The 27,412-nt window shown below is 40.8% G+C and overlaps 1 protein-coding gene across 1 annotated transcript in view; it reads left to right on the plus strand.

The window, feature by feature from the left end:
- The window catches only part of LOC120448051, a 105,672-nt gene that overhangs the window by 24,169 nt on the left and 54,091 nt on the right, over nucleotides 1–27,412 (plus strand). Inside the window, exon 3 of the mRNA XM_039629800.2 lies at nucleotides 17,242–17,292. The gene's annotated coding sequence lies outside the window, so the exon portion shown is untranslated. The remainder of the gene's footprint in view (nucleotides 1–17,241; nucleotides 17,293–27,412) is intronic.

The raw sequence follows: 27,412 nt of genomic DNA on the forward strand, positions 1-27,412 counted from the left end.
TGCGGCCGTTGAGCATTTCAAAGTCTTCCATTTCCGCTGTGAACAGGTGCAGACAGGTCTTTACCTTTTTTTCTAAGCCCTCAAACAGAAATGTTCTTCCGCCGACTTTTTAAACGGTATTTGTATTCCATTACGGCTTGGTTTGTTTTTTAGCTATTCAATTTGTCGCCGGCATTTGACTAATTTCCTTTCTCAGTAATGCAACGAATTGCAAATGTTGAGCATACGCAGTGGTGTACGCCCTCGCCTAGTCAAATATTTTAATATGCAGCGTTTTGTTGAACCATTTGCAACATTCTTGTAGCTGCCACCCACTCACTTGTTCAGTTGCTCGGTCGCTTATTCATTCATTCATTTATTCGCGCTGCACTCGTGCAACTTTCATTCATTCAAAATGCTGGGAGAAAAAATTTACCGTAAATAAAAAGCGCAAAGGCTGAAAGATAAAGCACTCGACATGCACACATAGATCTACTCCTTCTGCCCACTCCACCGCCCACTCAGACATACCCCCACCAGACTCTGATTCAGATCCAGATCCAGAGCTATATATATGTATATATACATATAGCTGTAGCCATAGATACAAATGCAGATACATCTACAGCTACAGGCATTCTTTAGCCGCCAGCAGAGGAGGAGCATTTTTCTGCACAATTTATGTCTTTTAATGAAAATGTGTATGTATGCAGGGTGGAAATAAAAAATGTTAAATCAAAAAGAAAAGCAAGAAAAATGGCGCTCAACACGCTAATAACTTTTCAAAAGGAAATGTGCAACATACAGACGTACACTTACACTTACATACAAATATTATACCGAACAGAGGGCCATAAGTTACAGCAAGTGTTGGCCTTTTCGTAGGGCCCTTTACCAAATTAGTCTGCAATTTGTAAAAACACTATGTCGGCGGAAGAAGGGTGGGGTATCTACATTGCTTTTGGGCATTTGCGGCTTTAAACTCTGGCCCAGACATTGGTCAGCCAATTTGCCTTTTTGCCTTGACTAATTATATATCATTGGCGGCACACATGCTGGGCCTGGTCACCATTAGTCAAAAGGGAAAAAGATATAAAGCAAGCTACTAAATTAAGAAAAGAAAAAAACGGAGAAGCAGGCCACCGATTAGCCTGGTTACTGCAATCACTGGAAGCTATGCTCACGTCAAATTAATTTGAGCTTCCCAAATAGCCGATTCCAAGTACCTGCATACATACTATGTTGCCATTATTAGTTTTACGACTTTGTCTAAAACATTTCACAGCTCCGACCGAAACAAAAGCAAATCCATTAACGAAATTGAAAAGAATGGAGTTGGAGCCAGAGCCAGAGGAGATGCACACAAAAGCCGATAATGCCTGGCCAAAACGGTATCTTTACTTGGCCAGAAGAGCCAGCATTTTGCTTGATGTCTGCCATTTCCTTAAAGCGCTGTAAACTGAAATTAGTTGTTTCTTGCTCAAATTCACATTGAATTAATTCAATTGCGGCAAAGAGCGGAAAGTCCAGCTATTTGTGCGGCCTTTAACTGCAGATGGTTAAAAAAATAATTATGGTTAATTTGAAAGAGACTAATCTAAGGTTTCGACTTTCTATTGGAATCATTTTCTTTTGCTGGGAATGCAAAACTATCTTCCATTGTGTTCTTTTATCAGCTCACGGGAAAGACAGCATGACTTCACTTGAATGAAATGGTAAATTTAAATAAGCTTGCGGTATAATTGTAAATTTAAAATATTTTACCAACACTTTTTTATGTAATCCGCGCATTATAGCCTCTTCATACATTTTTGTTATCTTTTAAATGAACCAAAGTTTATGTTTTTCTTTAATCCCAATGCTTAGGTAAGCACTCTTTTTATCCCATTATTTACCAACTGATTTCTTTGTCACTATCTTAAATTCGATATTTAACCACTGCTTACGTGAACGATCGATAAATTTTATTTGCCAAACTATAAATAGTAAAAAAACAGCAAAGGTCAGCAGAAAAACCGAAATTCAGAAAAGCCGTCGATACAATAAGTCAGCCAACGTAATTGAATAGCCGAACAAGCGAACTTAAAAAGCGGAAGCCACTTGCAAGACAAACTGAACAATGAAGTAGAAAAAACGGAATCTAAAAAACGGCTCATTTTTCAAGTATTTCATTATATTGACAACAAAAAAAAATAGTGCTAGCTCACTGAACCGAGTAAAAAACTGAGGTGATCTATATTTGGCCACGGCACTTTGGCCACATAACACCTCTCCTCTAATTGCCCCTGGGGTCAGCAGACCCGACTTATAGAGAAGGTAATACCCAAAAGTCAACGAGGCGACGCCATCATCTTTTTATAGCCACATACATCTTGACAATCGATTGAATCGAGTCACAATTAACGACTGACATTGATATTTAATGTGATTTTGTATGCATTTCTAGCCTTTTGTCCATGCTCATAATTGTGTTTTTGTTGCGGTCTCTGGACAGTTATTATTTAAGCTTAGTTCACAGTGTGGTCTCTGATAAAGACAAATACGAAACGCAACTCGATTCGAGTTAAGTTCGATTTTAGCCTTGACTCTTGAGCCGTTTGAGCCGCTTGGCTGCTTGACTTGGCTTTTGTTGTGTTATTGATTTCGAGCCGCACACAAGAAAAAATGCGCAACAATGGCCAATAATTGATCACGTTCATGGTCCAATTTGGCAGGAGTTCAGTGGGTTTGGCAGTTGGTGGGGGGTTTTTCATCTGCTCAGGGCTGCATTTTTCGTGTAAATATGTTTTCAACTACCTATACACTTCCCCACGACACCAGATGCCAAGAACTTTGACAGCAGCTTTTCTTTGGCTTGACTGCAGAGCGAAAAATACGCGTTTTGATCTCTGATATACATAGTTAAATATCACATATTTTATACTTTTATAATTGCACCACTTCTAAAACGTTACTGCATTTTATTTTATCCAATGAACTACTTTAGGCAATTTATATTAGGCAATTGGAAATTTATTATAAGATATAATATAATAAGACATCAATTAATGCAGTTTGAAGTGCCTTTAATGATGCATACCTATAAATTAGCATTTTAAAGTTAATATTAAATTTATACTTATATTTGAAATGGAAAAAGGCGTTTGAGCTGTCATTACCAACTGCAATTCAATGCGATATAAGCTTAATAAAATGAGAACCGAGAAGCCATAACTTTAAACCGCTTATGGTGTTATTAAAAATAGCTTGCGGTTGGGGAATATTTTTTGTTGCCACAACCAGTTAAAAAGACTGCAATAACTTGACGGAAGTTTCGTTTGGAACTTGGTTACTTGGTTATTGACCAACTTTTTGTTTCTCCCGGTGGGTTATTATTTGTTTCGTTTTTGTGTGTGTGTTTGCCCCGGCAATTAAGAACGCTCAGAAGGAGCAACCCGAGCCCGAGCCCGAGCCGGGCCAGCTGTCAGTCTCCTTTGGTTATTGTGGCAGCAGTGGAGCTCCGCTCCTCCGGCAGCCTCATCAATGTCGGAAACTTCATCATAACCCCGGGCCATATGCGGATGGTGAGAGGGTGCAACTTTATACTCGTCAGGCACCCCACCTCAGACTTTCAAACAAATATGCCCACCTCCTTTTCTGCGTTCTGCTTCCGCATATGCTTCATAAACTTGCCATCTTGCATTGGCCTATAAACCGAAAGTAACACGCTCACACACACAATCACACACACACACGAACACATGCATAGGCAGACATTTAAGACGAGTTCCCGGGTAGACTCTTCCATTTTCAGATACCCCGCAATGCCCCTATTTCTACCACTTTTTAGCAGGCGTTGACTGGAAGCCGCAAGAAAAAAATATTTGACCTACATCAAGTTTTCAAGTTGCTTGTTTGTGTTTCGTCTTCTTCTTGTTTTGCCTCGTCTTTCTTTTTTTTTTTTTCTTTTTTGAGCCAGAGAGGCTTCTTCATCACCACCACCATCATCATCATCGTCATCGTTTTCAGCATCATCTTGTTGCCACGCTTTATTTCTGCCTTTACCGGCTTTTGCCTTGCTGTTGCTCTTTTCAAACCACAATATTTGCGCATATTTGGTCAACTGCATTTTCTATCTGCCATCTCTTTCTAGTCTCCTAAGCGCCATCTCTTTCACGCCAGTGGCAGCCATCTCTCTCTATCCGCTTGGACCTTGATTGTTTTCAATTTGCTACGACATTTTCATTAATTTTTCAGCAGCTTGTGTGTGTCAGTGTGTCGCCGGCATCTTCATACCTGCCCCCACTGCGCCCACGCATAAAATATTGAAAGACATTCTTCAGGCTTCGGTGATGACCAGCCAAAAAAAATATCCACAGAATCATAGGAGCAGCATCATCAAACGTGGGCAATGTCACTTGGAAAAAAATTACATTAAATATACCATTTTTATATGGCGTTTCAAAATGCAATCAAATATCTCGTTCGGACCTTGCAATGTGCACGGTAAAAAAATATGTTATTACTTAAAATATATTATACGGCAGTTATAGTTCTTTAAGATAAAATTTTACAGCGGTAACTTCTTAAAATTTTATGCACATGATGTTTTGTGGGATCCTAACTCACATAATCATAATTTTCTATTTGAATACCCATGGAAAACCTTATTGAATGCTGGAGATATCTTATAAATTCCTGAAATTCTGAGTTAACAGAACTTCTACCATTCATGATTTTTTTCCAGTGCACAATCCACTTTGTAGTGGTCTTTTTTCTATGGCTCACTCTAACTTTGTCCAAGTCTGCCATTCAGTCACGCAGCGAACTGCCCCGCCCACATACTCACATCTTTCCCTGATTCATAAAAAATTTGAATTTATTTCGGGGCTAACATTTTTGTTTTGTTGTCTCTGTTTTGGTTTCGCTTTTATAGAAAAATTTACATATTGGGCCGAGGGCTGCAGTGGCCGTTAAATTGCACTGGTTGCCAAGGCAGGCCAAATGTTTTTACAATGAATTTTGTTACGGGGAAATGTTTACAAAATTTAAAGTGAATTTAGCTTAATGGAGGATAATTTAGCGTTTGGTTCACAGTTACTCCGCTGTTAGGTGGGGTTTCCGCTCTTAAAGCCGCCCTGTGGCTTTTACTTTGGTGGCTTCCTATACAGCTAAGTGAAAAAAAGTGGAAATTAAATTTCAAAAAGAAATCTACAGTAATGATACAGTTCACATGTATTATATGTAGTTGTAGATATAGGCAACTACTATTTTTTCTATTAATATCAAACTCCTATAACTATATACTTTTGTATACAGAAATTAATATTTTGCAGTACCATGTATATTTATATTCTTTTAAATAAATGTTTTTCCCAATTTTTACTGCATATTTGAATGTGCATGGCTGTTCCCTGGTTTTATAACCGCCAGATTGAACGTGCAAGACTGTTAAATTTAAACGCGGTCTGCTGGGGGCACCTTTGGCTCGAGGCTTTGGCTCAGTTTCATTTCATTTTCGTTTCGAATGTAGCCAGAGTTTCCATTTCCACTTGGCTTGGCACTGGTCATAGATCGCTGTGGGGCGTGGGTGTATCGGTGTATGGTGGTTTTTCGGGGGAATGCGCTCCACTGCACGGATCCAAGTACACAAACGCTCTCGGATGCAAATCACTTGCGAAAGGCGCGGAGACTGGGCTGGCTTGCCCCATGCAAATGAGCGCAAAATTAAATAATTAAACCAACGCCGGTCCAGCTAAATGGACGGACGGACAAACGGACATACGGACAGGCGGACATACGGACAGGCGGACGGATGGATAGACAATCATGACTCGGCTGGCCGTTGAAGTCGCAGCCTGCGAGCTGCAACTGTTGCACAAAACCCAAAACTGGCACAGCAACTTTTTCTTTGAGCCAGAGTCCGAGACGGACTTGCAGCGTTTCTTTCGCATGTGGAGCGTTAATGAATTGCCATAGCGGAGAGTTGCACTGGGAAAAAATGGGGACTTTTTGTTAATAAATAAGAGTATAGTTCTGTTTAAAATGATTAGAAATATATGCACCAATTTGTATCTAAGTAAGAATGAATGGCACCAATCTTCGCTTTAAGATGTGGTAACTTTTTCTTTCAATATGAAATGCAAGAATATTTTTTCATGTGCCTAGACACAGCGAATGAATGCGAGATCTGCCACCGCATTAGGGTGCCGAGTGAACCGGATGGGAATGGTTTGGAATCGCTGCAACTCGACTTGGCAATTAAAAGCGACCAATTGTCGCCTAAGTTGGCCAATGTCCACAATGCGGGCCGAGAAAAGTCTGCTTGCGGTGGTTATTGCAAATCATTAATATATTAACATTTAATGCTGACTGCACTCGGCGCTGGCCCACATGGGTGTCATTGAACCGGATTGATACGAAATCGCTCATACGCCCAGTGAGTCACACTCGGTTTTTGCCACCCCGAAACGAAACTCTTGCTGATTTTTCGCATATAAGTGTTAAAAAGTTTACTTTACCCAAACAATTTCTCTCTTTTTCGTTTTAGGTTAGTAGGACAGAACGAGAAAATATCTACAAATACAAGACAAAAAATAAAAGTAACTTTGACTCGGGGCGTCTTGGGTTCATTCCAGGTAATTGTTTATAATTGGAATTATACAGCGATTTGCTGTGAAATTCGAGTTCAGTTTCAGTTCGGTCGAGTTCAGTTAAAGCGACAGGCAAATTGCCAGAACAGGAATACGGCAAACAACACAACGATTCTGTGCCAGTTTTTATGGCAAAGCTAAAGAAAAAGTGCCGGAAATAATTGTCTTAAGTAGTTTGAACTTTGCGCATAAAAACTAAAACGGGGCAAGAAAAGACTCACTAACAACTAAATGAATCGCTTTCAATGTTCTACAAGTCGAGCAACTCTTTTTGATGTCAGAGACATTAGTTAGCGGATTTCGAGGTCATAAAAATGATTTACAGCAAATTAAGTATTTCTCTAAAATTAAATAGTTTACCTAAGTACCCGTACTTTCTCTTAAAAATCGTCAGCAGTATTTTTTGGATTCCTAAGAGATCTCGCTCTCGATTACTTGCGAAACATTATCATACGATAATTAGAAATGAAAGTAAAATTGTGGCAAACTGTGCGTGGGGCCATGACCAGGCATAAGTGAACAAATATTCACTTCACTTCTTGGATTGGCCATGATGGGGCAAAAAAGTCAGGCAAACAAAAATGTTTAAAATATAAATAAACAAATCAAATCTCAGTTGGGGGGAAAACTCCAAGAGCTGCTTTTTGTGTGTGCGGCGGTTTGAGAGCGTTCTTGAAATATCCACTCGGTGAATAGTCAATTTTGCACAGTAGCCATATACCACATATACGAGTATATACATATGTATCAAGTATATGTAAATATACTTTGACGTACGTTCAAAGTCATAATCGATGACTCCCCAAAGTGCGGACCAACTTCGAGTCGAACTCACTTTCTAAAAATGAGTTCAGTTCAATAACAATTTGCGCTTGACAGATGAAAATATTCGGTTTGATAAATGATGCTGAGGCGCGGCGTGTATGAAAAATCATATTCATATGTGCGAGTAAATGCGCTTGAATAACTATTTTTGATATATTTTACAGCAAGGCCTGGGCCTGAGCCTGGGCTCTTTCAAAATTGATTGCCAACAATTAAAAGTTAAATATTGAAAATTAAAAAGCGAATGCCAAGCGCCACAAAAAAGCTCACTTTTAAAATTTATGATGTACATATACATCATTTTTTTAATAGCTCTTTATTTTATTTGTAGCAATTATTAATGCAAACACAGTGCTCAGAAAAAAACATGGAATATTTGCATATATTTTTATATAGAAAGCGACAATTTCATTTGTTGTCCCCCAGAATCTTTCGGACTTTACGTTCCATGCATAAATCATGTCCGGTGTTTTTTAACACACTATTATAATTACATTTTAATTTATGCAAATATGTGTATATGAAAAATTAGCAGTAGCCGCTTGCTTGTGTTTGTTTTTTACTGGCTCATATTTGCTTTAACTAATGACAGTGTTTCAATATGCACAGCAAAAACGAAAAACGAATCCTAAAAAGTTGCCTCGTTTAGTTTGTTAAACGGACAGTTGAGAGAGCTTAAAAAATTACAAGCCAAACAATGGAAAATGAATTTTCAAATTAATGGCAAATATGGGTAGGGATAACGTGAGATCAGAAGCAGATATTTTTAGTTTTCAGGTATAACCAAAGTTAAACGTGGAAAATTCAAGAAAAATAAAATGGCTAGGCTTAATGTAAATTCATTAACGCATTTATTAGCTTTGCCCAGTGTTTATTTATGTCAAGTTTGATTTCCCACTTTGTCAGCTAAAGACCAAAAGTTTTCCCGGTCTCATGTGAAAATGAAATATTTGCCAGCTTCTGATTCGCGTTTCTATCAGCCGAATATCTGCGAAGGGCCTTTAACCACTCATGCTGAGAATTATTCCACTCAAGAGGTTGTCAGATTATCGGAAACCCAGAACACACGCAAAAACCTTCACAGCCAATTGTTAAATTTCAATTTGAGGCTTCCTCCTGTTCTTACATGTCGAATTGCGAAAAGAAAACTTTTGGCCAACATTTGACTGCCAAGCTGTTGTCGGTTGACCTTGTGTTCTTCGAGATACAGATACGAGCACAAAGGCGAAAACCCAAGAAACACGGTCGTTTATCTTGTGTTTATCGAGTGGGAGCATCGGAGCTTTAAATGTTTTTCGTTTTCACTTCCGCCCGAAATTGACATCTGAGTTAAAGTTCAATATCTTAAATGTCAAAAAAAAAAAACATCACCTGCAGTAAAGATTGAATTACAATTGAGCATCATGTTTCATAATCGAGCAACGGTTTTGTAGCTGTATCCGTTCGCCTGTCTCAACCCATAAATGTATCTGTTATGTTTCGCGCACAATTACCGACGATTTTCAATAGTAACCACAGGAATATCGGAGCGGAGTTGACTCAAAGATATGCAATAGAGGTGCCAGCGTGAGAAGTATATACGTAAATAAACTTAAAAAATCCTAACTATAAAATACAAGCATATCGATAAACAATATACATATCCTTTCCTTTTCAACATTTAAATGTTATTAGCAATGCTTATATGTATTAAACCATTGCGAGAAAATACAAACATATGTAAATATGTAATGTAGTATCAAAATATAGTCATCACACTTCATATATTTCCAAGAAATTAATATATATAAAAAAATAAAATAAAAAACTTCACATCTCCAGCGTGTCCATTCTCTGTGGTGACCTGTCATTATGGATTTACGTCTCAGCGCCGTCCCTTTCCCGCATTAATTGTCGTTAATGATGCAATTATGGCCTGCCAGATAGCAACAATAAGATCACTGAAATGCCAAACGAATTTGCTTAATAGAGCACAAGAAAGATATATAGCCCAAAAATGGAGCAAGACAGCCCAGCCACTCGACTTGTCAATCAAAATTTGATCAATGGGTTCAGCGGAGCGGACATTTGGATTTGCATCTGGACTGTGGGCGGATGTGAGTCTGTGGGACAAGGCTATTTGACGCCTCTAATTGAGTTTTGTAATGCAAATCACTTTCGGTTTTTTCCGTTTCTCCGTTGAAACTGATAGTTGAGACTGAGACCTCGGTGCGTATACGTATGCGTCAGCCTGATGGAGGAAACTCAATCAAGCTGAATTGAAATGACGGGAAATAGGGTTAATATAATTACTCATATTAATGATTACTTGCGATGGAGCTGGAGAAAAAGTGGTTATTTAATATCCATGTATGAGCAGCTGGAGGTCGATTATAAATGCAGCAATTTACATATTTTTTAAAGTTTTAAAAAGTTTCACATATTTTGTTAAGGAAGTTTTGGTTAAGCAAAATGTATTATCAAAAAACACAAATATTTTTCTACTTTAAAAGAAACCTACGCTGGGCTTTATTAAAAAAACACGATATAGTTTCTTTTGTTGTTTTAAGATTAAATGTACTTTTCATAAAGTAAGCTCGTAAAATAATAAAATATTTCGATTGGTTGTTAAAGTTCCCTTTGCAAAAAGTTTCCTACATTTATCAACTTATACTAAATTTCAGACTGGATTCGAAAAAATCGGTTCGAACCAGTTCTGAGTCATCGGAGCAACCGGCTTTTGGCAAATATTTGTGTGGCTAGGCTGCACGCGTCGCTCGGCTTAATTGCCGCCGACTAAAAAATGCAAAAATTTAAATTTTTTTAATTTACATTACTCCCTTTCAACTCCACTTCAGGCCCGTGCGATTTACTGTGCGACTTTGTTGTTTTCGCTTTCAGCTTTGTCTCGCTTAATGTGCTGTTTTTTTTTTCTTTAAGATTTATTTAAATGCATTAAACTTTAGAGGTCAACTTCCTTTCACCGGCGACGATGACGACGACGTGTTGGCGGTTCGAACACGAGACGAGATAACGGCTCAGATTCAGATTCAGACTCGGTTTCAGTTTCAGTTTTAGTCTCGACTCCCTTTTCAGGTCTGAAGCAAAAAGTGAAGAAAAATTCCGCAAATAAACAACGTAAATATTCGCAAAATCAGCCGCAAATATGTGACATATGACAAGTTGCTGGCTGTATTTCAATGCCATTTGGTTTCGTCCACATATATGTTGGGTATATGTTTTTGCAATTTTCTATATGACCTGAAAACAAAATTATTGAATTTGTAAGAAAATAAAATGCTCATCTGCAAGTTCATTTAAATTGAAATCCTTTGCGCCCGCATAAGCTCGCACCCAAATACGCGCATATATTTACATTGTCGTTGACAATTTTCTGCAAAGAAAGTGAACAAGGAAGCATGTCAAAAAGTAACTGCATAAAAGTTCCTTGTAAATTTAATAAACTTTTATGGATGGCTGTGTGTGTGTGTTGGTGTGCTGGTGTGTGTGCGAGGAGCAGCTGCCGTTAATGCGTGTGAGGAGTCCTTGCGGCCCTTACCAATACTGTTGCTTTGGCTGCCGGCAAGGATACCGTGCCATACCGACTGGCATCGAGTGATTGCTCCATGGGGTGCACTTTGGCTGCTCCTCGCGTCTTGTCAACCATGAAAAAAGGACCAAAAACGGAGCCAAGTAGCAGAGGAAAAAGTACAACAAAAATAAACGTAGGGTAGAGGAGAAAAAAACGAACACACACACAAAATAAACTATTATTGTATCCGCATTTCAGTGTCACACGACAACGACAACGACAACGGCGACGACGTTTTGCCTTTCCTTTCTTTCATTCATTGTGCGAAAGTCTTTCTCTTTTGCTCCCGCACACATTTGGAAGGTTCAGTTTCAGTTCAACTTTTGCCACATGTCAGAGATTGATACTTGCGGCGAAAGTGATTTATATACTGGCCTGGTCCCACTTCCCCCCATCGAAACGCCAAATACGATTCCACATACCACACTATGCTGCACTACTATACTACTCGTATGCCACACTACTGATATTCAGCAGAAGATCCACGACGTAAATTGAGCCAAATAGCTGGCTCATGGCAATTTGATAATAAAGCTGTCAGCTGATGTTGCTGCAGATGCCAAGGAATGCAGTCGAATAGTTCAAAGTGCATTCACAATTTCCCATTCGATGGCTGCCAAGCGAAATGAACATTGTTATAGTTTTTGGTCCACGACACTGCAATTAATTTGTTCTTACTTGAAAATGAAAAAAATGATTAACTTAAGAAGTTCCATTTTGTAGCAGCTTCACTTACAAAATATGTTTTTTTTTTGTCTAATATCTCTTATTTCAAGATTAATTTAGTTTAAAGGCAAGTATTTGTTTAACTGTCCTATATGTGACTAAAAAAAAACTCGCCCACGCTCTCAGTGAAAAATCAATGTATTGATATTGTCTCTGGCCATAAAAATAATAAATAAAAATTGCAAAAGCGAGAGCAGCGGCAGCAGCAGCATCCATTGATGCAATTGTTGCAAATGCCACAGCTAAAAGGAGCGAAACCGAAACCAGTTTTCCTTTGTCCGCTGATCGGTGAGGAAAGCGGAGCTTCGAGGGGTCTTTCCCACACCGACTTGCACTAATGTAATGCAAAGTTATCGTGGCCATTGTGTGTGGCAAAGGCAAAACGAATGCAGTGCAACAAACGAAAATGACCCAAACCGAACTGAAACCAACAAAAAAAAAAAGGCGAACAAAAAAACAAAATAGTGCAGCAGCAACACAAACAACGAGAAATGGTGGTTCCACTCCGTTTCCACGGGCAATTGAAAGCTGAAATTGCATTTTGTGACTGCACTTATAGACAAAATGGGTGCTGGCGAAACTGGAGGAAGCTCTAAGATGCCAACAGTGAAACCTCCCGCAGGCGGACGACCCAAAGCGGACCCAAAGATTTCCAGCTAGCCCAGGGTGCTTAACAGGTTCTGGGCAACTTATAATGAAAATAGAATGGCCAGAGAGGAAAATGCAGGCAATTTAAGGCAAATTGCCAACAGAGAGGTAACCACGGAAGCTGTTCGCTTAATAGCGAGAATCTTTAAGGGAGCTATGCGGAAATAGTTTTCCATGGATCAGTCTGCTCTTGATGACACTTGTACTTATTGCCATAATTTTTCTCTAAAATGAATCTGCCTAGGAAATACTCTTGTTTAGTAACAGAAAGACAGAAATCATCTTTCAGCTTCACTTTCTTATATCGAGTGGAAGTTTTCTGATGACGATGGTTGTGATTAATGGATCGACTGTTGTTCGTTCACCGGAGATTCCACGTTACCGCGTTCCTACAAGTACAAGCCATCTGCCCTGTTGGCTCTTTTTAGCCTTGGCTCAGCTTCTCCAGTGGCTGGCTGCGTATTGGATTACCCTGGATGCTCTGGCCTTGTCCGGGGGAATGGCATTATAACTGAGCCATGCAATTTGCATAGCTGCAATGGAACCCCTCGCAATTCGGATGGGGAATGTGGAATGGAAGGGGGATGGGGTCACGGGCATATAAATCAATCGAAATGTGGAGCTCTATTCTATATTTCATATCGTTCCATCAACATGCCCGGCTCTCCTGTTGGTTTTTCCGCAATGTTGAGTCACACAATCCGCGAAAGTCCTGCCATTGCAACGCTTCGCATCGGAGTAGCAGGAGCTTACAACAACGTTCGGTGGGGCTTTTGTCGCCTTTTGTTGGGTCCTCAAATTGCTGCCAATTTGTTTGTGGCTGGCTACCATTTTGGTCGTTTCTTTCCTTCACCGCCACGTTTTTATTTCCCAGCCGGGCGCATTGTCCATCTATGGGTTACCATGGTTTTGGGTTGGGTTTGGTTCTATTTTTTTGTGGCCCCCTTTCCCTCTTCGCTGGCATTGCATTTTGTGTTTCGCATGTATTTTACGGAAAAGTGACTGGGTCTGGGTCTGGGACTCGGATTGGAACTGAGAGTCTGGATCCCGGCTGTCGCTGCCGTTGTCATTTGAGGTCAGTTTAAATGGTTTCCTGTCAGTTGCGGTCTTCGGTTTACCAGAGGCGGGCAACAGCAGCATTGCCGGCCATCATTTTGCATACGTCGCACAATATTCAATAAAGTATTCATTCATATTTCTGCAGGGATTCGCTTCGTTTCGTTTATTTTTGTGTCCTTATTTTATTTTATTTTTTATTTTTTTTTGTTTGACTTTTCATGCTGTCTCTGGCAATAACTCTTCAAGCTATCGCTCTCTCTTTACATTTTTTGTTCCGTTTGGCCGTAAAACTCTTTCAAACCATTGGCATTCTGTTGCAATTGCCGAATTTAGCCTTGCAGCGCGCTCCAGTTGCAAGTGATGGCCTCCATAAAAAATGTGCAAATAATAGAACCGCTTTGCAAGCGGCGCATAATTAAGCGCATTTTCTTCTGGCATGAAAATGAACACCTCAAGGTGTCGTACGGAAAATGCATTGAATTCAATACGACAGCTACGAAATGAGATTGTGGCATCGTGGTGTTGCAGTTGCTGCTGCTGGTGTTGCTGCTGTTTCTGTTGCCTTCGCTCATTTACGTTTTATTTTATGCTGCCACAAATACCACAAGAATTGCAACACACAGCCAGTCGGATGGTGACTATGACTGACTGACTGGCGTCGACGAATGTGACACCATGGGTTAGCTCGAGTGGAAATGCAGCAGCAACATCTACGGCAGCAGCAGCAGCAGCAACATCAACAGCAGCAACATCAGAAGCCCTATGCATTCGCTACGCTGTTTCTTTCTTGGTTAGAGTCTCTTGTTTTTTTCATTTTTTTTGTATCTAGTGTTGTGTTTTTGGGGCCAAGCACTTGAACATGATAGGAGCTTAGCCGAGTCAGCCAAGCCAAGCGGAGTTTTGTGGCAGCCAAACACGTAAGTGGCACATGCGCGGCGTAAAATTGCAAATGCCAGCCGCAGCAGCAGCAACGGCAGCAGCAGCAACTGCGTTAATAATACGGCTGTCTGGCTAGAGAACCAAAACCAGACTCACCGTCATAGTCGCTTGGCTACCTGCAGACACAAACGCACACACATCGTCCTTAGGACGTCCCAAGCGGCGTATGCGTAATGTGAACTGGACAGCTGACATGGCTGTTATTGCATTCGAAGTGACTTTTTTGGGGTCAAAAGATATGCATTTGAGGGGGATTAATGGAAACACAATTAGCGAAGAGATAATTTCACTTTTTATTGATTTCCAAAGAAGGTCATTTAAAGTGCAAGGATTGTAAGTAAGATATGGCATTGTGCATACCCTATCCACCTAAAATCTAGTACCACTTAAAAATGGGTTTCTATTTCATCTTGACTATCATCCTTTATAGCACTAAAATATCTGCCATTCAATGTATGAGTTATTAGGCCCTCCAATTTACCATTCATCACTCCGCTCTTATTAATCAATGTGGTCTTCCTGACCGCGTTCAACGCTAATGTACCGATCCGAGTTTCCTGGCGTTGACAGAAGAGAACTGAGTACTGAGAACTGAATGGAACGGAATAGAATGAGGCCGGGCCAAGTCCTGTCCATAAACAGAATGACATGGCAGCCAATTAATGTCGACCATGTCACGGGCTTGCTGTGCTATACTGTGCTGTGCTCTCTTTGCCATAATATATATATATTCCCTAACTTGGTTGCTAACGAACCTTTCGGAGCAACCGAACCGTCATCATCGTCTTCTGTGCCAAATGGGCAATTTGTTGTCGTTTATATAAGGCGCATTCTGTGCATTTTCATTGTTATTATTGCGCCATCTCTCGGCCCTTTTAGTCCACTATACCCGTCTCTTTCCCCGCCCGGCCAGCTGTCTCTTTCTGTGGCTTGCTACATGCCATCTTCCTTGCACTTCCTGACCGCACTGGTGTATATTAATTTTGATGCTGGCCCAGAGAAAAGTGAACATTTGCATGCAGAGCGGCATTTGTAATTTGTGGACTCTTAGCCAAGTACCTCCGCCTCCTTAACTTCTTCTCTGTTTTTTTTTGTTTTTTTTTTGTGGTGGGAGTAGGCCATGGTAGTACGTAATTGAGTTCATGTCATGTGCTGTCGAAGTCTATCTCGCTTTGGCCTCTACCTCTTTTAATATTCTTCACTTGCCCCTTGCAAAACTGCTGAGAATTGCATTAAAAATATTCTTGCATATTATTCGTGTTTTTGTTCGTGTTTAATTATTCGGCGAAAAGCAAGAGCAGCAGCAATCCAGAAAATCTCTCGTGGGGCCAGCTTAGCCCGCGGCAGACCGGGGAAACTGAAAATTTCTATAAATCCGCACTTATTCCCAAAACAATAAAACGCGCAACAATTGCGCCCATTCGCTCTTAAATATGCAACAGCAACATACCCAAACCAGTGGCGCGTATTTCGAGGGGGGAGCCACAGAGAGGCAGCAACAACTACTATACCCCATATTAGGAATGCCATAATTCAGAGGCGATGGCCGGGACGGCAGTCCTCGACTCGAGTCCCTGCTAAGCCCACTCTTGTAGTCATTTGCCTGGGACCTAGACAAAAGCGGCAGCAGCAACAGCAACACCAACAGCAGCAACAGGAACATCAGCGGTGGCAACTGCAACACAGTGGGCAGCAGCAACATACTGAGAAAAATCAAAGAAAATGGCCATCTGCTTCATAGGTTTTCTTTATGAAAATAATTGCTAAATTTTCTAATTTAATTTATCAGTTATTTGTATTTATTATAAAACTAAAATTGATATGTTTATTCATGTTTTATGTGCTTCCAAAGATGCAAGATTTCATATTTAAATCTCACTATTAGATATTTTATTTCATATTTAATTCCTAACTATTATTTACAAGAAATTTACCTGATAGTTCCAAAGAAGTTCCATAGTTTTTGCGGATGTGTATTAGCTGCAGAATGTATGCCAGCAATTTAGACAACTTCGTTGGGGAGCGCTAGCTGGCTAAATTATCAAAAAATGGAAAAGCGAAAAACAAAAACAAAAACAAAAGGAAGCGATAACTTGTATCGTTGTGGACCCGCGGGGCGGCACAGGGGGGCTGTGCTAAAAGGTAAAGGGGGTCAAGAAAAGGAAGTGGGGAGCAGTCTATTTTCGGGGGCGTGGGCACACAAACACAATAAAACTTATTTACGAGTCACGACGGGGTGGATGCAGTGGCTCCAGTGGCTCCAGTGGCTCCAATGGCTCCGCAGCGTAGTTCATTGTAATGCACTTAAGAGGGGAGGTGGGGGTACTGGCAGGGGCGTGGGGCGGAAGGGGTGAACAAGATGCGCGCAAATGATATGCAAAAAGGGGGGCGAACGTTTCGGTTAAAGGGTAAATGAGTGTGCAGCGTGAGGCGCATGAATGAAAGCGTCCGTGCCCGAGGAAAACTGGTTGGGGAAGGGGGGCTGGGAAATTTCAGGGGGAAAGCGGGCGGGAAATGCAGGCGAAGTGGCGACATAAAGGCCAGAGTAATATAAATGAAGGCAACGAGGGGCAGGCCAGGGAGCAGCAGCAATAATATAATAACAACAGACACGAGCAAGTGCAAAATCGGCACTGAGGAAAAATCATGCTATTGGACTAATGACTTTAACAGCCAAGTGTAGCTTAAATGTATAATTAAATAATGCCTGCTGACTTAGGACATGAAATATATGTGTATCTTTGCTTGCCTTTTTATTTTAAACTATATATATTAAGACTGTGCCAAAGTGTTTGCCTACATAGTAACATCTTATAGGTTAACAACCCCAGCTAACAACAAATCCCTTTTCCATTATTTCAGTTGCCCAACGAACGGAATCGGAATTCACTCCTTGGCAATTTGCCCTACAAGGTAAGCGTAGTCCCTTGATTTCGACGGTAATGAGTCGGGCCACGCCTCTTTAAGTTTTAATAAGCGCGCCCATTACGCATACGCCCCATTAGCTGTGCGCAACATGCGTTCAGCGGCATCATTTTCGTTCAGTGCACACGGTGCAGGAAGGTCCAAAAGGGATGGCCATATGGTGGGGGAATCGAGGCGATCTGGGTAAGAGGAAAGGGAAGGAGTGGACGTGGAAGTTGGAGAACACGGTGTGGGAGTTGAGTCCTCGTCACAGTACGTAAAGTTCTCAGTAGTCAGTGAAATTGCTGCGCGTCTTGTTTATTGTTGTTGCTACTTGGCTGCTTGCTTTTGGCTGAAAGTGTTGGCAAGTTGGCCATTTTCTGTCCAAGAGTGGCTGATTTTAAAAGTACTACATTGCTAAGAAATACTTACAAATATTAGATATAAATAATTTAAAAAATTCTAATCATGATAAAGTGCAAAACATAACCAAAACCAAATATTGCTGGAAACAGGAGCTTTGTCAGATATTGTTATATTTAAACAACTGATCGAGCTACATTTATCAATTTCCGATGACTGATTTGGCAACTCTGGCTGCCTGAGTTGCCGCTGCTGCTTATGAAGCTCCTGGTAGATGGTTGCTCCTGCAAACTTTAGACTGCTGCCTTTATTATGCCACTTTATTGTCGACTCATGCTGCATGGAAATTGCACCTCCATCGTTCCACTGCCGATGTTGCAGCATCTTCTGCCGTGTTTCAGCCCCCAGGGCTTCCGATATTTATGGCCGGCAATACTTTGTGCGATTATTTATTCGTTTCTTTGTTTGCTGGCTCGGTGGCTCGAGAACCATATGAGCGTCCCGGTCGCGGCTGCACATGCAAATTGGCAGCGGGGGTGCGGGGTGCCAAGGCTCATTAAAATGTACGCCGCAACGAAACAAAAAACGAAAAAAAAGGACAAAGACGTGGAAAGTAAGGAGAAAAAGGAGAAAAGCAAACAATATGCATATCCAGCGAAGGACGTCGGCAAGGACATCATCTTCTGCGAGATTTTGCCAGTGTGTGTGTGTGTGTGGGTGTGTGTGGGCGAACGGTGGGTAATCGTGCGTGTAATAAACGATAATCCATTATATATCAATTTTTATCGCACCCAAAGTCGGGCTAAGAGCATTGTCGCCATACTTTATGGCTCTGACTCGGGGGCGAAAGTTGACTGGCCAGGCTTAAAGTGGGCATGGTACTTAAATTAAGTGCCTTCCTGCTGACAACTTTGTATGGGCTTCTTAGCGGAGACAGACGATTGATTTCGGCTTGATTTTAATGCCGGCAAATAAGTTAAGCCAGCTTAAGCTTTCTCTCCAGCTAGCTAAATGGTAATTATCAATAAGTGAATAACCAAAATTGAGTCAGATAGTGTGTTTTCACATGCATTAACCAGCTAGGATAATGCTGGCCTTAATTATTAAATATTATAGTAAAATCATTCGACTGTTATATTTTAACCTTTCCTATGAAGCATAACCTAACTACCTATATTTTTGGTGATTTTATACGTTTTTCCTCTAGTTCTCATAAGTCATCAATAAGGGGGAGATATGTGAGTTCAAAAAACTGTAGTGGGTGGCCACATGAAGCTGCTGATGACCGCTGAGCACAGAAATGTAACAAACTGAAATCAGTTTAACTGTAATGCGTCACGCCAAATCGCAGTTAGAGTTTTCCGTCCGAGTTCTTGGCCATAACTTTTGACAGTAACTGTAAACGCTAAGCGCGTGTTTTTTCTATTTTGCCGGCTACTAATTAGCTGCCGAAAAATTGACGCATCATCATCCTGCCGCTCATCATCATCGAGGGCAAAACTCGATACCTACGAGGTAGTATATACATATATAGAAAACACCCACACACTTTTTGCATGTGGCAAGCGGGCCGTGGTTAATTAGGAAGCAATATTTAACGTTAATGCGAAATAAATCGCAGACGAGTAGAAAAAGTCGATGGCGATGCCCGAAGAAGTCGCTCACTTAATTATGTTGACGTTTATGCCAGCATCTGCCATCAGACACCCACACAATGGGTCACAAGAGGGCGAAGAGGAGGGGTTTTAGCCCTGCTTGTATTGCTGGCAAGAACCCAGCGGAGCCGGCAGTGGTAATCATTATTAATGATGACTTTTAGTTTACAAGCTAATTATTTGTTACTGTTACTTCCACGGCCACTGGAAAAGAACTGCGTGGGCACAAAATGTTCAGAACATTTGCGGTACACTCATAAATAAAAAATGTCCAAATAGTTCAGACATCTTATTAATATGGTTATAAATTAATAATGGATTATGAGACTGATATACAATTTTTTATATGAATTACTTCCCATTCATATGTGTATTTCGGGTTTGAAGCATATTGAATTTTATTAAAACATTATTTAATCCTTAATATAGAAAATTCAAGGATGTTTTTTAATATAGAAAATTCAAGGATGTTTTTTATTTAATTCGTACAACCTTCTTATTTTTCCATGTGCCAAATTGGCTGATTCTCAATTTTCAGCTTTCGGCGCCTTTCGCTTTGATATCGTGGTCGTAATTAATTTATTATACAGCCTGGCAGCGCTCCGCTTTTTGTTGAACTCTTATTAATTACCATTTGGTGTGTGAAATTTTCAGCACTATACGAGTATGTTTGCCAGCAGAAGTGGATTGTGTAAGCCGACAGTATTGTAATTGTTTGCCCCAGCGATCTTTGATCTGAATTGGTAATCTAAACGATACCCAAATGCAAATTTAAGCTGCTTAAAGAGTTATGGCCACAAAAGAAGTCAGAAGTCAAGCGAATGGTATGTGTTTTTGTATGTAAATCAATCGCTACGCCCACTGTACCAAAAAAAAAAAAACTAGAGGCGGTCATAAGTTAGCAGACATCAGCGAATCGGGCCAACCATGAATGGATTTGGAAACCAATTCGAAATTGGGTCACTAGAATTGCGCAGACGCAGCGGATGTTGAATCGCCGGAGATTGGTAGATTTTCAAAAGTGTGGTTGGCAAATAAATCTAGCTAATGTTTTCCTAACCAAATTTCAGAGGCCTAAGAGCTTATATTTCTGTAACCACTTCAAATAAATCCCTATGGAATGAACTAAAGCAATTGAGACGAAGTGTTAAGTACACCGCAGTAATAATAAACATTTGCATTAATTCTCTAGCCAACAAAAGTCAACTTGTGATGACGTTCATTCGCAGACAATGGTGTCAACTGTGACGAAATTACTTTCATGTTTTGTTGTGGTCTTGCTGTTCAAAATTACGCAAACGATCGCACGACGACAGCCAAATAAAGAAAAAATCAACAGAAATGTCTGCAAAGTGCGTGGGAAGCACTGAACACGACATCGAGAAGCCAAAACAAAAGCTTACAGTAGCTGAAAAAAATGATTACCAAATAACAAGAGTGTGGCAAACAATGCAAGATGACGACAAATTAGATGCAGCAGGCTGAAATTAAATAAAAATGCAATTAAAATGCACAGCATTTTCGCTGCAGCGAGAAAAGAGGCGGGTGTTTGCTGGCTCACGTTGGGAATAATTAAAACAATTTTCCCCCCACTCTGCATGTGTGTTTGTGTGTGACATAAACAAAAGCGAAAGTGTTGAAATATTTGTGCACAGCAAATGCACAAAAAGAAGCAAAAGGTAGCGAACGACAAGACTCTTCAGCAATATATAGTACGATATGGTGATAACCTGCGGACAACAAGTCGAATTTTAATTCGCATTTTTAATGGCCACACAAACAACGGCGACAAGTGAGTGATCGAAGAGTACTTAAAGCTTGTACATATTTCATTGCAACTGCTTTTTTTGCTAGACATTAAGTTGATTTAAAGGTATTAATGGAACTTGCTAATTGATGGATATTGAATTCATGCCTAAGTGATTATAGAGCCACTGTTTAGATGTAACCACTGATTATCCTGGCCTGCTCCTGGCTCATTACTTTTGAGCCAAGCCTCGCCTTTCGCATTTGTATCTTAAGCGCTGCACGAAGTGTGTGACTAATTTCAGCGCCGCTGTGTTGCTTTTGGCCATTGTTGGGCGATGTTGTTGCCTGTGTTTTTGCAGTTACCACTCGTATGCATCACGACGCATGCGCCACTGTTGTTTGTCTGCCGAGCGTCTGCCTCTTCGGTGGCTGTTGTGTTGTGGTGCTGGTTGTGCTGTTTGTGCCGTTCCAGCTGCCTTTTTCGAGGTAATTAAAATGGAAATTGCATTCACACAGCAACAACAGCAGCGCCAGTAGCTGTTGTTGTTGTTGCTGTTGGCCAGACGAACAATACTCGAGTGCGCCACGTCCGTTGCCACAGTTAAATGCGCTAATAACTTTATTCAGGCGTTGTCGCTGTGTGTGCGTTGTTTGCATAGTTGCTGTAACTGAATGGCATTGCAACATTTTGGCTCAGATTGCTGTCGGGCAGAAGCGACTGCAAGACAATCGCACGGAAATGGCAAATGATGTTGTTACCAATTCCATTTGTTGTTACTACTTCAATGCTCCCGATTGTCTGACTGTTTTTTTTCTTTTTTGTTTTTTATGTCTGTCGTGCTCGAACTCAAAGTTCAAGCGTGTGAAGGGCAAGCAAAGACAAATAAAATACAAGCCAACGGAATCAAAGAGTTGAAAAACAAACAGCAAAGTAACCGTATTTTCACGCAGATTTAATTTAATTTTCATGTGGCCATAAAAAGTAAAAAAAGAGTGAGACAATGTGGCCAAGACGTTGGATTCGCCCGCAATTTGTTTTCAAATCCCGGACCCAAAGTTTTTATGTGCAAATCGAAATGTCAATTAGCGTTAACCTTAATTTACATGTCCGTCCTTATGCAACGAAATCGATTCGGGTCACGGATAGGATGAGGAATTTTCAAAGTAATTTGTGAGGCAATCTAAGCGTAGAGCTAAGGTAATGCGTTCTTGGCTTGAATAATACATAAAAAATAATAAATAAAAAATAAATGAGCAGACAGATACATTTTTTTTGGCAGATTTTTCTTTATTTACAATCTTTCTTAGATTTTAGTTACATTGAACCCGACAATCCGCTAGTGACAAGCCACAATGCTTAACGGTTATGGCCAAAAACACATGTCAAACTGCGGCCATAAACGCGAATCTCGTTGAATGGCCACAAATTGGCAATAGCCAACAAGCCAACACAAGCTGGAAATTATTTATTAATAAACATAATAACAAGCGCAGAAGAAACGGCGAAGCCATAATAAATAGAAAACGCACGGAATGCCAATTAAAATTCAAGCCGCATAGCCGCTTAATGTCATAATTATAAGCCAACTAAAGAGATTTACGCATATATTTTGTTTCCCAAAACTTTTTGGGCCCCATGCCGCCGCCTGTCTGCTCTTGGTTAAATTTGTTATTAATATTGTTCTTGTTGCTGCTGGGCTGCTGTTCCGCGTCCCTTTGCGTGTGAAAATTCTGGCCAAAAAACGAGAAAAGGCTGCCGACTGGCATCGATTATGCAGGAACAGGAAGTGGCACGCTCAGCTCCTGATTATATATACATACCATACATATATATGTCAGACAGTTGACACGTCAACTTCTCGGCGTGTTAACGAACAAATCTATCTTGTCGTCTCCGAAAAAAATTGTCATAATTAAAGCATCATGCCAACAGTCAGTAGTCAGCAGTCAGCAGTCAGCAGTCACCATTTACCAGTCACGAGTCACGTAACAGAAATAGCAAATTTAATTTGCGATTTAGCTGGCTCTCGCATAAAATTCCCTGGCAAATTAATAATATTCAAAAAGTCACAAAAAAGTTGAGCGAAAAAATTGGCGACTGGAAGGAAAAAGTTTTACTTAAATTATGTCCATAATTGACGAACATTGAATGAAATTAATCAATTACTAAAATGCTGTTAAAAGCCAGCCGAGTGGAATACGGCTAACAAAAAGCTAGCTAATTGATTGTGGCTCCTAAGGTAAATTGTTGAATCGAAGCTGGATGCGCTAATTGGGATAGATTAAATATAATATTGAATGCTACGAACAGTTTTAACAAACAGCTTATAGGCTTTTATATTTAGGAATGATGAAGCAAGAACATTATGTTTAAATATCTGTTTTTTTTTTTTTTTTAATAGTAATAATAATTTTTATTTATTAAGGCATACGGGGAAACTTGGAAAATATCTGTATTCACTGCTATTGCGCCAAAGGACACGAAATTCGTTGCCTACTTTTATGCGCAGGAATATTTCTGTCTCCTCGAACGGCATTTAAAATTTAATGTGAATGGTTGTGCAGCTTGATCTGTGCGTAATCTATCCAGGAAGCCAGCTGTCTGAGCGTTGACCTGAGGTTTATTACTCCTCCACTCCCTTCATCTACCTTACTTCCACCTGGTATTTCCCAGTCGCACACTCACGCACACATACGCACAAAAGGACGGACGTACTGGCTGAAATTTAATCAAATGAAAGCTAGAGGCAATTATCCTTTAAACGCAATTAATTAATCACGCAAACAAACACACACGCCCACCGAATTGTTTACACATATAGTATTTTGTTATTTCGTGCGTAAAGTGCAACGATTTTTCCAATGCCCCGTATCTCATGGGTTTCTGTGTGCATGTGTTTCAGCGTGGGCGCCACAATATTAACATATCCTGCGTGTTTAAGTTACGCATAAAATTATATCCTGATTGAATTGCCCGGTTCGGCCAGGAAGGCCGGGCGCCCAGCGTCCATGGCCACATAAAATATGCGATTTTCAATAAAGTTGCCATCAGCTTGTTTTTGGGGGCCAGGACCAGGCGGAACATCGGTTGGAGCCACTGGAGGTGGAGGTGGAGGTGAAGCTGGATTCCCGGCGATGTCGCCGCGTTAAAATGCGCACCCACGCACATAAATCACGTGCGTGAATCTCTGTGAATGTGTTGGTAGTGGGGCGGGGATGCGTGGGGGTTGCAGGGTCACGGCAACTGTTGGCAAACGGAAAATCAGGAAAACCCGGTCTCGCCTGCTCACATATGTACACTGAAAAAAAATCTTCGATTTAGTTTTATATGTTATTATGCTTTAACGAGTAATGTTTTAGCTAAAATGATTTGTAAATTGATTATTGAAAATATACTCATATTTTTGTTGAAGAAAATAAGGCTCTATAAATTTTGTTCAGTGCATTTGTACGAGTTAACGGCCTATCGGCCGCACTGCATCCGCCTGGACATTGGCCATTGTTGATTCTGGCATTGTTGGTGTTGCTTTTGCTGTTGCTGTTGGGCGCACGTGTCAATGGCAGCGCGAGCACATTTTCACTGTCGTGTTTAATTAGAGTGCTGCCCCGAAGGTGCATCCATCCATTTCGCACCCGCTTTTCCGCCGCATCCGCCAGCCGCCAGCCGCCACCCAATGCCATTGTCAAGCCCTGTGCTTAGGCCCTGTCTCCGGGTTTTGGGCCAACTGGAGTTTGCGAGTCAAGTGGACTATGTGGCTCTATTGAGAGGAGGATGCCTTTAAGGTGCTAATGACACTCAGCACTAATGCAAGCAAGTGCTGTGGTCAACCAGGCGAATTAGGTATTCATTTTGGATTGCAACATGTGGTGATTGATATCTAGTTAACAGCTGATTATCAGTCATGCACTTTTTTTGTTTTAACGGAATTCTGATTAACAAGCTTACAACTTTTCTGCCTAAATAGCAAATAAACTTAAATTTAAACAAAGGATATAACTTGGAATTAAAAAGGAGAGAGGTAAGGGCTTTAAGCTTACTTCATGCTTCGTTAAGCCTTTAATCTTCTTATAATTGAAGTGGCGAGTTAAGCACATTTTAAAATTCTCTTCACACCAATATTTAAAGCTCGTTACTTATACATTCTTTCGCCACCTGCCATCCTTTTGAGTGACTTTGACTCATAAGTTTCACCTGTCGCAATAACCTTTAGCTCCGCCCCACAATATGCAACCTGACACGTGATTGCTCCGCAATTAGCAAAGGTCTCCACCTGATTTCCCACCTCCAACCTGCCTTTCCCTTTTTTTCCTTTCCCATTGCTTTCCCAGCACTGGATGATTTAACATTTTCCCCGTTGCGTGCTATATTATTTAGTTAGGCAAAAGTGAATAACCGATGGGGGAGTGCATATATTAGGAGTGAAACAAAAAGGCGAAAGAAACTCGCAACAAATTGAACGATTTGTTTGGCCCAACGCCTCGTTTGTTGCGCATACGCCGCGGGTGCCAGCATTTTGGCCGCCTGGGCATTTAAGTGCAATGGTTTTTCGGATCGCGTTTTCTTTTTTGTTTTGTTTTTAAACCTGCACATTTCTTATCATCTAAAGCACATAAACGTGTCATGGGCCTGGGCCGCCGTTTATGGGCGCTTAAAGTCAATCTCGGCCAAATGGCGGGATGGGAAATCTGAAGAGCTGACTGGCGGATGGTTGATGGTGTATGGTGGATGGCGGATGGGAAACCAACGCACACAGCTATCCCAGCCAGTCAGTTGAACGATCCGGCGAACGAGAGCTGCCAATCGTTGACATTGCAGGCCAGTCTTTAACCGAGGGCCGCAAAATGGCAACAGCCGTTTTGCCATGGGACTGCGACTGGGACTGGGATTGCGTCTTTGCCCATCGAACGACTCGCATGTCGCCCTGTCATATGCGCAAATTAGTCGTTAGCCGAGCTTTGGTTTGGCCCAGGAGTTGGGCATTGAAAGTTGGGAGTTGGAATCTCTTCGCCCAACTCGAAGCTGCGGCGCGAGTTTAATGACTCTGGCGTTAGAGTTAGACGACGACGCTGATGAGGCGCATGATAATGGCCCCTGATGGGCCGAGTTCTTGTCAAACTCGTGAACGAGAACGTGGAGCATTCTGTGCGGCTCCATACTCGTTGGCAACGGCAATGGCAAAGGCAAATGTCAGGCAAAAGTTTGCCATGGAGCCAAATGTGCTCCTCACATGCACGCCAATGCACTTCAACACACATGCACTGCAGGAAAAAAATTGCATAAAAAAAGCACAGGCAAACTTTTAGCACCATATGCCAACCAAAAAAAGTTCAAGGCAATGAAAAAAATAGGATACATTTATAAACAGAGTGTGGTTTATCCATAAGCCTTTAACTATTACAATCCTTCAAGAACTTCTGACTTCGAGATTATATATATCTTGTTTGGATATTCTACGTTCTTAGCAGTTTTTTCTCCGTGTAAAGACTCTAACTCGAGAAGACACAGTTCCGGGCTCTGTGTTTTGTGCATTTCTCATAAATATAGCATAATTAGCATGTCTCTGGCATTTGAGCCTTGATTCCCTTCCCTGGGCCCAGCATATTGTCAACGCTTATGGGTTCCTTGACTTCCGAGGCGACTCACCTTACAAGTTGCATTTGCGGCTTAGTTCATTTGATTTCACTTCCCAGTGATTTGTGTGTGGTGTGTGTGTGTGTGCTAGGTGTGTGTGGAGTATCTCTGCGAAGTTGCATTCTGCATTCTGCATTTGCATCTTAGTCAGAGTTATGCAATCATTATGCTTACCATTCCGTTTGAATTTTTCCCATTTTGCATCTGTGTACAGTTTAGTTCCTGTGTGTTGCCGCCGCTAATTATGCGAGATTTTTGTTCAACTTCTGTGCGTCTCATGAGCTAGGTAAAGTCTCCTAATTCACGGAGAAATAGAGACAAAATGGAGAAACTTTATGAAACCTCTTAGTCGAATGCCAGAAAGGCTAAAGGCAAAATGGTAATTGCTAATGCCTCGAATTACAGAAAACATGTGACATATCAACCAAGTGCGTGCTTCAAAGGCAACTTGTGGGTAAATTGAGTGAAGGAGGTTAAGAGTCGAGTATTTGCATGCGTTTTCTCTTAGGGAGCTGCTAACTTGGGTATTCAGGCGCATTTCTACTCTGCAACTTTGGCTTTTGGCTTAAGGGGATTTTAATGCATAAGTGGAGCTAGATATATATAATTATACTTTTTGATTTAAATTTAATGAAATGGCTTGAGAAGACAATTCATAAACTCATTTAAACTCATTTAAAGCCATATATAATATTCAACCAAACAAAGAAGGCTCACAACCGATAGTTAA

This window comes from Drosophila santomea, chromosome 3L (assembly GCF_016746245.2).
Source record: "Drosophila santomea strain STO CAGO 1482 chromosome 3L, Prin_Dsan_1.1, whole genome shotgun sequence".
In the NCBI taxonomy this organism is placed as follows: domain Eukaryota; kingdom Metazoa; phylum Arthropoda; class Insecta; order Diptera; family Drosophilidae; genus Drosophila; species Drosophila santomea.